Source organism: Peromyscus leucopus, chromosome 3 (genome assembly GCF_004664715.2).
Source record: "Peromyscus leucopus breed LL Stock chromosome 3, UCI_PerLeu_2.1, whole genome shotgun sequence".
Lineage (NCBI taxonomy): Eukaryota > Metazoa > Chordata > Mammalia > Rodentia > Cricetidae > Peromyscus > Peromyscus leucopus.
Window position 1 is genome coordinate 115,476,075 of NC_051065.1, and position 8,734 is coordinate 115,484,808.

Sequence of the window (8,734 nt, forward strand, 5' to 3'; positions counted from 1 at the left end):
TGGTAATCAGAATTAACAGACTGCCTAATTAATCAAGTCATTTGCGCAGATACAGACAGGGGGATGGATCCTGGGCCAAGGAGAAGATATGAGAGACATGAAAATTATCAATTCAGCAACGCCTTAAAAGCATGTAGAGTTAAGAGTTCTTTGCTAAATCTCACCATCTTTAATAGGTTCAATTTTTAGAATGCAAGGAACATGTGCAAATAAAAAATAAGTTCTACCCAGGGCATATGGAAAAAGATGTTTTGAATCATCTAGTTAGATAGACATATAGCTCAACTAATTTTTAAGCCTTTGACAACTGATAGGGTTTAAAATCATCCATGCCCTCTGACAGGAATGAGCAGGAGACACACAGGCGCCAACTGCAGTGCATTCTCTGTAGGTAAAGGTGTTGATAAGCCACTCTGGGTGTGCCGTGGTGGTACAGATCTGCATTCCTAGCACACTAGAGTCTGAGCTAGGAGGATTGAGAGTTGGAAGCCAGGCTGAGTCACAGAGTGAGATCCTGTTTCAAAACATCAGAATAGAGAAAACAACAATAACAAAACATCATGGCCTGTATCAACCTGAACACCTGGGAAGGTTCTCATCGGATAGATACCACATGAGGAAACTCAGTCCAGAAGATTTTATTTTCATTCAAGAATGCTTGTCGCATAAACATCATTCATCACTGGAAATTCTTAGGAGAGTGACACTAAGAATTAATTCTGCAATTTAATTCACCAAAAATGCACACAGCAAGTTTCCAGTGTAAATAGATCATCTGTGGTCCCTGGCTACTGGCTTCTTGCATCTCCCAGATTTCTATTTTACTAATACTGTCCATGACACACAGCTTATGAATCTACAATTCTCCTGACCATGTAACTACGGGTTTTCTTCAGGTAGCTGAGATTAACTCTAAGTGGCCACATCTTTATGGTGATCAATAAAAAGCTTCCCCGGTGTGTGCTTTCAGGTGCAAGGAGGATGCGCTGACCTAGCTTGCTCGGAAAATGCCCCAGGTAGAGGACCAGTGCTCTGGGCAGGGCACTCTAGCTAACCCCACTATTTCACACAGGAGATTGAGCGGAACAAATCAATCGTTGGCTGGTCAAAGGCTAACTCGACATAAAATGAGGGCTATAGATGTGAGGTTAATTAGAATAACATATCACAGGAAAACAACTCAGAAGATGGAAAGGGGAGGCAATGTCCTAACAGACGTAGCCACTGGAGATAGAGGATGTGTTGTTCCTAAATATACTAGGACATAGTTTCACTCCCCATACGCCCGTATTAGCAGTAAGAACAAACAAGCAAATAAATAAAATATATACAACTTTAAATGCATGGAAAAGGGATAGACAAAGCATTCGAGTAGTTCCCAAAGTTCACATCAACAGCCATGGACATGTTAAAATAAAACCTCTGCAGATCAACAAAAAGGAACGCAGACGAGACCAGCTGAGCAGTGGTTATGAACCATAGCAAATCAGGCGTGGGTTCAAATCCCCACACTTGCACACATGCACAAAGAACTGCACCTCACGGTGACTCAGTTTCCTCATCTTCACAGTGGACTTGTAGAAGCCTCAGAGGTGTTCTGAGTGAACAATGTCAAATTCTTAGACACACATGAGGCACCCAGCTAATTCTCAGTAAAGGCAGTGGCAACAGGGCAGACTTCAAAAGTTGGTCTGTTTCGTTCAACTGTTCTGTGCAGAGGTCCTCATGATTACATTCTTTCATGAATTTAGAAAATTCAAGGAGGAAAAAAAGCAAAGACATCTTGGGGCCTGGGGATGGAGTTCAGGGGTAGAGGCCCTGGGTTCCATCCCCACAACTACCATAAAACAGAGACAGACAGAGACAGAGCTGGCCATAGTGATAGGAATTGGAGGGGTTAGAGAGAGGGACAAGGATAGGGCTGGGGGTGAGCAGGGGTGAGGGGGAGGAGGAAAAAGAAAGGGAGAAATTGGCACTCATCTCTCAGTACTTTGCAGGGGGAAACCGCCTGGCCTTGCCAGGGAATGGGATGAAGGTGCACAGGGCCAGCGCTTCTGTCCCACACGCCTATGCAAACTCCAAGGGCCCCAGCATGATGTCTGTGAGGAGGATTCCCAAGCAATGGCCACATTCAGGAAGTAGGTCCATGCAGAAGAGACATGTCACATAAGCCAGACTACTGAGGACACAGAGAGACAAGGGTGAAGCCTGGGCTCTCTACAGCAGATGAAGCAGGCCAGGCCTGTTGTACAAGCTGGTGCTGACAACTCCAGCCCCAGCAACTTGCAGCCAGAGTCACCTGGCACCCACACCACCTGGCTGGACTCACACAGGGCAGCCAGCCTCAAAACCACTCAAGAAAACACTTGCTGGGGCTCCCAGGCCTTCTTGCTGACACTCCCGGGGGCCTTGCAGAGGGCAGAAGAGGTGGGTCTAGGCTGGCCCATTTCCTGTGCAAACATAACTCACCCCAATTCCCAGTGTGTGACCTGGTTCCCCTTCCGTGAATTATTATTTTACATTCTCAAATGATATTTGAAAACAGGGGTGTTAGATATTTTTAGAGATCCCAATAGCTGGGTGTTAGCTACTCTGAAGCCTGTCAGGAGCCGATTCCAAGTTTTCCTACCTTGTATGCTTGCCTTTACTGACTGGTACTCACTGGATTTGATCCTTTTCTTTCCTCAAAAGGATGCCATGCCTTCTACTGTACTGTGTTTCATTTTGTTTTGTGCACGCACCCACCGGGAAATGTGGAGATGTGGAAGAGAAACAGAGAGATTCTGGAGGGGCAACACTTTCATGTATATGTGGGCACATATAAATGCAAAGAGCAGAAGTTAATGTCAGGTGCCTTCCTCAGGTGCTCTCTACCTTATTTTTTGAGGCAGGGTCTCTCATTCAATGTGGAACTCACTAACTTGGGTAGCCTAGCTGTTCAAAATCCAGAGATCCTCGTGCCTCTGCCTTCTCCCTGCTGGGATTACAGTTGTGCCTGGCTTTCATATGGGTACTGGGGATCGAATCCACACCTCCATTCTTCTGTAGCAAGCACCTTACCACCTGAGCCATTTCCTAGCTTCCTTGTCAATGTTTTCATGGTGTCCTTTTATTTTATATGCTGAGACGGTATAAACTATAAACTAAAAAAATGACAATTTTGATTCTTTATATAGCCCAAGGCTGATGGCAGTAAGAATGCAAGATTATATATATTCACCTTTTATCAGCAGAAATGATGTGATGTGCAGAAGTGGAAGGGGGCATTCATTCTCTACACCTTGGCTTTTATGTAACAACCCTATTTTGAAGGATGCACGGCAACCACTGGCATGATGGAACAATATAGCACCCTACCACCCCCTCAAAGCAGGTAAAAGGTGTTAACAGTGAGGGCTATTTATAGATAACTCCTTCCATCTATGCAAATGTGAGCTTTCCATCCAAAGATAAGAACGTGAAGACTTGGACTGACATGTCAATTAGGCACTGAACCACACCTAGAAGGCTTTCCACCACTACAAGTTTCCTTTACTGCCAGGCAGATCAAACCAGATCTAATACCGAGAGAAATGGATCCCCAGGGAGATGGCCAAAGTGGAGGTTCAGTACCCTGAATACCCCATTTCCTAGGTTCTGAGGAAATGGCTTGGGCTCTGATGATAAGCTGCTGCTGTGTTTGACATTTGGACCTCATATGGTCTGAGACAAGGTACAGATACCCAACTGTCCGTACACAGCAAACAAATTGCACTCACTTCCACACTTGTGTTGTGCATACGGTTGTGCATTTTTGTGTGTGCACATAGAGGAGAGATATGCACGCTCATGCACACATGTGAAGACATGAGATGGGCAATGGGTGTCTTCCTTTTTGATTCTCTGCCTTATTCCCTTGAAACAGAGTTTCTCACGAACTTGGATCTTGTCACATCAGAGGCAGGACTCACTGACTAGCAAGCCCTGCACTAGTGTTGCAGACACATGTGGCTATGCTTGTTAGGTGGCTTCTGGGATCTGAACTCAGGTCCTCATGGTTGAACCAAGTGTTCTTACCAAACAGGAATTTCCTCACCCACTCTTTCTTGCTTTCATCTCACAGTTAATTTAGTACATCAAACATGAACACACAAATATCGCCAGGAATCAAGTCTCTACCCTTCCCTGACACCTTGAAAACAAAGAGTGCAGCAGGGCATTGTGGTATGTGTGTAATTTTAGCCCTGTGAAGACTGAGACTGGAGGATGTCAAGTATAAAGCCAGCCTGAGCTACACAGCAGGGCCCTTTTTTCTCCCCTCTACCTCATTCCCCCCCCCCCCCCCCCCCCCCCCCCCCCCCCCCCCCCCCCCCCCCCCCCGCAAAAAAAAAAATAAGGGAAAAAGAGTAAAGAAAACAGAAAACTCTAAACTGGAAAGTAAGAAAACCCAAGATAAGATTTCTCACGGAATCGCCCAGAAGCCCTTGCTTCCAAATTGATAACTGTGTTCCAGGCCCTGAGCACAGAGCATGGGGAATGAACCACTTCATTATAGAAGCAAGAACCCTATGACCCAGGTGACACCTCAAGCCCCACTTCACATAAGGAAACTGAGGCACAGAAGAAGAGATTGATGTGACCAAGAGCAAAGAGTCATAAGCAGAGCTGGGACTTCAGCTTGGAAGAAAAAAACAGTTCATCTTTAGGAAACATTACCCAAACAGGACCTGAAGCTCGGTGTTCTGCCTGTGGGGCCACCGTCCCGGGTTCAGAGCTGCAGAGGTACTTGTGGATATGCATCAGGGCTGCCCTTCAAAGCTGCACATATATTTAAAGGGAACACCAGGCAACAAGTACTGGATTGTGAAAAGTGCATGCTCTATCAGACAGACAACTATCCACAACCCAGCCACAGGATGGCAGGAGCCAGCCTTCCCGTGGGAAGTGCTCTGTGCAATGATGGCCTCAGCTAAGAGCCAAAGTCTGTACTAAGCTTTTTGCCTGAATCATCTTGCAGATTCTCTGCTAAGCACAAGATCATCTACTAACTGCTTAACTTGTACCCACTTTCCAGGTGAGACACAGTTGGGACTCAGGGTTGTTGAATGACCTGTCCAGTCTAATAAGGGAAGCTCATGGAAGAATAGGGTCTGAGTCCAAGCCAATCTAACTCCAGCACATGCAGTGTGGTCACACTGCTGTCCTGTGTCCACAGCAGGTGTGAAAGCAAGCCTGCTAACACAAGTCTACTTCTCTCATGAGCACAGGCTGGGGACAAAGAGACTGTCTCGTAGGACAAGGCAAATTCCATCCTGTTCACTGTGCCAGTTAGGAATTTTCACAGAAAGCACATCCAGGTCAATCTGAAGCAGAGAATTTTCACAGAAAGCACATCCAGGTCAATCTGAAGCAGAGAATGTGGACAGGGCAACTCACTTGTCACCAGAAGGTAAGAAGAGATCAGCTGACATGCTCCACAGCCAGTGGGAGGGAATGGCAGGAGATGGGTTGTCATATCTTCAAGTCCGCTAAGACAGGCCAAAGTAGGGCCCTCAACCCGGTCTCTTGAATACACTGGGAGAGCACCACTGGATAAGAAGTGGCCATGTCATTGGGATACCATGACTTAACCTGGACAAAAACCTCAGAACCACAGTAATGAACACTCATCTGCATATTCAGGACTTAGAATTTTACACCTGTCTGGGGGACATGTGTATCCCTCACAAGTCTCAGGCTCAGCATGAGTTCAAGCTCAAGAGTTCGCTGAGATGTGAGTCTCTGCTAAGACTCGGACAGACGGGAATGTGAACTCAGAGTAAGTCAAACATGACCCTGGACAACTGGACAACTTTGCATAAGTAAGCACACGAGCAGCTCTGCAACTGCCCACATCTCCTACTTTCCATCCCTCTGGAGCGCCCACCACATTTCCTACAGCTAAGGCTGCGTGTCTCAGGAATCTAGAGAATGGGACTAGAAGTCACGCGGGAGGCTTCAGGGAAGCTGAGCAAAGGGGCCTGCCTCTGTGAGAAAGGCCACTTTCATCTCTTGGCTCGATATCTTCCTTGCAGGTTCTAGGAGCCATGACTGGAGACCCGGCAGCCACCACGTGGCAAGACAGCACTAATACCCTTGAGCAGGCAGAGCAGAAAGACAGACGGCACGAACTGCTCTCTCCACGTGTGTTTTATGAAAAAGAGCACACAGCAAATTCGTCCACCTCCCTACAGTAGCATCTGTTCTAAGACAGTCATTTGCAAATAATACAGTGGAACAGAAACACCTCTTTGGATAGCACTGCCGTTCTCCGTGAGGACCAAAACCCTAGGAAAAATCCACAAATTGGGTTTCTAGTTCCCACCTTCTATTCTTAAAGCTGTTTGTTTAACCCTGACTTCCCTTCTTAATTAGTACTGCTGGTCCAGGGACGTGTATTTGCTGAGCCTGTCTATATGTTTTGACATGCAAGACTTGTGAAATTCAAACATACTGCAGACATTCAAAGCATTATTATTTATTAAGGCCCATATTAAAGGTGGAAGATCTTAAAGGCTTCTCAGATTCTGATGATTAAAGGAAATTTAATCGCTCGTCATTGGCATTTGATCTTTAGCCTGCCATAATCTACCCGTGTAGCCCTTCATCCATATTTGATACTAAAGAGATATTTCAACAGCGTGTCCATCAAGTGTAACACAGACGGAGCTCAGAGACCACATGACTCACAAAATAAAAGAGCATGCCACCACCCTGGGTTAGCTAATGAAAGCGAAGGTGACTGGGGAGCCAGAGACATGGAAGGGCTTTCCCCTCCCATGGAAGGAAGCCATTCACATACAGTCCACCCCGCTCCAGCCTGCCAGTCTCCCGCTGGGTTGGAAGGGCAGGGATTTCAAATCCCTGTTTCTCCCTCATTCATAGTTTGCTCCAGGTCAGAGAGACTAGTAACCCTGTGAGCTGTGAAGTTCATGGATGGCCCCCCAACCTTGACGTATCAGAGGATGGGGGAGCAAACCAAAGCCCTCAGGTCAATATAGCTCAATAATTATTTGGTATACAACGTTCATGGGGACATAGTAGCCCCACTCATTTTTTTTTTTTTTCACGTACCCATGGTTAACTCTGCTAACCAACGGCAGAGGCGCCTAACTGCAGCAGACACTGTCTGGGGCCCAGGAGGATAACTAGAGTCACTCTCTGGCCCTTTGGAAACAATCGGAGCCATCTCTGCACTCGGACATCTTCTTGCAACTATGACCCATGACCAGGCACAAATGGGATTTCTTTTAGTTTGTTCTGCTTGGGGTGTGAATGCGTGTGTTCATGAATGTGCATGTTTGTGCAGGTACATATGCACACGTATGGACATGTGTGGAGGCAAGGGTGCCATTCCTCAGGAGACACTCAGCTTCTTTTGTGAGGCAGGGTCTCTCACTGGGACATAGAACTCTCTAAATAAAGCCACCAGATCCACTTGTCTCTACCGGCTTGTTTTTTTGTTTTTGTTTTTGTTTTTGTTTTTTTTTAAATATCTTATTTTTTGTCATAAGATTGATCTCAGGTCATCATGCTGGCGAGGCAAGCACTTTAACCACTGAGCCACCATCCCCAGGCCTGAAGGTACCTATGCCTAAAAGTGATATAACTGTCACAGAAAGTTCCAGCTTGGGAATTCATGCCTGATCCTGGGGCAGATGGCCCACAATTTTCTCTCCACCCCTTGGTGACACAGACATTGGTTACTTACCCTGAGCTTTTAATAAGTCTCACAGCCATAAAAAGCCTGGGGTCACTGGCAGGGGGCCTGCAGAATGCCACAAGACTGCACCACACAGAAGGACCCTGGAGGCAAAAAGGAGAGAGAAAGGGTTAGGGCCAGGGCGTCCGGGGGCATCACTGGACTTCTCCCCTCACACGTGAAATCGGCCCCAATATTTTCCGATGAAAAATGTTAAACCAAGCACACCTGTCACTCCTGAGGGCAGAGATATTCTGTGAGGTGGTTCCCTGAAGTGTTCATCAGTGTCTATTCCTCATTTCGTGTGTGTGTGTGTGTGTGTGTGTGTGTGTGTGTGTGTGTGTGTGTTGCTACGTGTGTGCATCAGTGTGGAGGTTAGATGTCAGATTGAGATAACTTCCTCAAACACATCTCCACATAATTTGGGAAGCAGGGTCTCTCACTGAACCCGGTACATTCGGCTAGACTAATTGGCCAGCAAGTGCCAGGGATCAGGCTGTCTCTATCTTACTAGCTCTGGGATGAGCGACACTTGCCACTGTTTTATGTGTGTGCCAGGGATTTGAAAGCACAGTCTCATCTCATGGGACAAGCATTTTACAGAGCTCTCTCTCAAGCCACATTCTAAGGATGCATTCTCCGAATTAATGCTAACGGACCCTGAGAAGTAAGAGCAAGAAGACACACTGATGCAAAATGAAGATTTCATTTCAGGTTTGGGTCAATTAACCTGGCTTCAGGTGCCCTGTAGATGAGGCCAGGAGGAAACCCGTACCATCCAGACACAGGTGCCCTGAAAAGGCAAGTGAATTCTTGCCTGTCAGCCAGACACATTGTCTCATTTGTCATTTTACCAACTGCATTTCACATGCCAGGAGGGGCCAGGACAGCCTTGTCATGGAAGGCAAGAATGTATGCTAAAGCCGTGGGCTTCTGTGGGTCTGGTTGAGTTATGAGTATACTATTTACTGAGTTGGCCAACTCTGCTGATGGAGCGGTCAATGGCCCTCGGAG

The 8,734-nt window shown here is 46.6% G+C and overlaps 1 protein-coding gene across 5 annotated transcripts in view; it reads right to left on the minus strand.

The window, feature by feature from the left end:
- The window catches only part of Foxp1 (forkhead box P1), a 395,763-nt gene extending 387,941 nt beyond the window's left edge, over nucleotides 1-7,822 (minus strand). For all 5 annotated transcript variants that reach the window (XM_037204353.1, XM_037204351.1, XM_037204352.1 and 2 more), the window contains exon 1: nucleotides 7,730-7,822. The gene's annotated coding sequence lies outside the window, so the exon portion shown is untranslated. The remainder of the gene's footprint in view (nucleotides 1-7,729) is intronic.
- Nucleotides 7,823-8,734: the final 912 nt, after the last annotated feature.